Source organism: Podarcis vaucheri (assembly GCF_965113315.1).
Source record: "Podarcis vaucheri genome assembly, chromosome: 8".
NCBI lineage: Eukaryota > Metazoa > Chordata > Lepidosauria > Squamata > Lacertidae > Podarcis > Podarcis vaucheri.
In genome coordinates this window covers 7815941-7818097 of record NC_138766.1, presented here as the reverse complement: position 1 = coordinate 7818097, position 2157 = coordinate 7815941, and the positions used below count along the sequence as shown (strand labels likewise).

General features: G+C 46.2%; 1 pseudogene across 1 annotated transcript; it reads right to left on the bottom strand.

Annotated features, from left to right (window-relative positions):
- Window positions 1-1381: 1381 nt before the first annotated feature.
- LOC309539750 (small nuclear ribonucleoprotein Sm D3 pseudogene) lies at window positions 1382-1770 on the bottom strand (annotated as a pseudogene). The gene has a single exon. The product of its transcript is annotated as a small nuclear ribonucleoprotein Sm D3 pseudogene (transcript).
- Window positions 1771-2157: the final 387 nt, after the last annotated feature.

The window sequence follows — 2157 nt, the reverse complement described above, 5'->3', positions numbered from 1 at the left end:
CAGCTGTATCATAAAAAATATCAAAAGTTTACAACTATATCCTTATATAATAAAAACACGCAAAGATTAAAAATCAAAGGCCATCAACTAACCATTATGGAAAGATTTTTTTTATTTTTGCTTGCATAAGCCTGGCAGCATAGAAAGTTTTCAGCAGACATTTAAAGGTTGAAACAGAAGGTACCTGCTGAATCTATATTGGCAGAGCTTCCCACAGGACTGGGCCAGTGACACGAAACTCTCAGCTTTTGCTGTTGTCAGATGAGCCTTGCCAGTTGGGGACAACCAACGATCCTCCTGGACGGTTAAGTCCAGTCAAAGTGACTGGGGTTCCCTTGCCCATCTCGCTTTCAGGCCAAGGGAGCCGGTGTTCCAGGTCATGTGGCCGGCATGACTAAACCGCTTCTGGTGCAACGGAACACTGTGATGGAAACAAGAGCACATCGAAATGCCATTTACCTTCCCACCACAGCGGTACCTATTTATCTACTTGCACTGGTATGCTTTCAAACTGCTAGGTTGGCAGGAGCTGGGACTGAGCAACGGGAGCTCACTCCGCCGCAGGGATTTGAACCGCTGACCTTCTGATTGGCAAGCACAAAAGGCTCAGTGGTTTAGACCACAGCGCCACCTGTGTCTCTTGGGATGGTACCTAAGGTTCCCTGGATCTAAGCTTTTTTGGGCTTTGTACATTAATGCATGCTCCATAGTAGATGAGCAGCCAGTGCAGATGCTTTCACAACGGTGTCTTTCCATCATCCTGGCCACCAGCTGGAGCTTTCGAACCAGGTCCAAGCGCAACCCACATAAAGCACATTGCACCTACCCAAAGACCCTCTTCCCTGGATTCAAACACAGTTTTTTTTAGCCCTCATACAATCCACCATGACATTCAGAAACTGATCTAGAACTTCCACACCCTCTCCTGATTCAGGTGATATGGAGAAAAAGAGCAGGGTGCCGATGACACTGTGCTCAAAAACTCCTAATGACCACTCCCAACAGCTTAATACAGATGTTAAATAGCAGCTGTTAGCAGCTCTAAACCTCTGGAAACCCTAGAATAAACATTTTGACCACCCACATTATTATAATGGACATGCACAGACTCAACTGTAACAGCAGCAACAGCAGCAGCAGCAACAACTACAATAATACTTTTATTATTTATACTCTGCCCATCTGGCCGGGTTGCCCCAGCCACCCTGGATGGCTTCCAGCACATATAAAAGCATAATAAAGCATCAAACATTAACCACTGTAGTGTTGTAACTGTTGCATCATAAACTTCCTTTTTGTAAGAAACACACAAAAGCCCACCACCAGCGCCACATTCCACAAGAACAGTTTTCAATTCATTGAGAAAAGGCTGCATCCCATGTTACCACCACTTCTGGAAGATGTTGCCACGCTCTCTTCCTCTGGCAGCTACCTGGGCATTCAGGGCATTCTGGTTTGCCCCATTTCGGCCCCAGAGCCCCGGTTTTTTTCTTCATGCTTTTCAGCATTGACACGTTTTTCAGCCTATTTGGCAAGACGAGGAACTGGATTTTGCTGCCCCAAATGTACACCTGCTCTAGTTGTGCCACATGCCCATCTTTGTAGGTCACTGTGATGTTGGACATTTGGCCATTCATGTTGCCCTCGGCCTCAGTGAGCTTTCACCAGTACACTGCTTCAGTATTCGTCTCACAGGTCGCAATATGACTCTCTGCTTCATGCAGGACTTGAATTGCCACTCCGATAGACATGACTGAAGCCGGGCATGTTCAAACCACCAGGCGCTCCAAACTCTCCGCAACGGCATGCCTTCATTTCCATGCCCACTGATGTCGCAGCATGCCACATGCCTCTGCATCATAAACTTCTTGATGGGCTTCTCTTTCCTGTTATTTCTTCAGGCCTTTTGGTTTATATACCAGATTTCCAAAGGTTTCTATGTTCTGAAAGGTTTAAATCAGGGGTCAGCAAATTTTTTCAGCAGGGGGCCGGTCCACTGTCCCTCAGACCTTGTGGGGGGCCGGACTATATTTTGAAGGGAAAAATAAGAACGAATTCCTATGCCCCACAAATAACCCAGAGATGCATTTTAAATAAAAGCACACATTCTACACCTGTAAAAACATGCTGATTCCCAGACTGTCTACGGGCCGAATT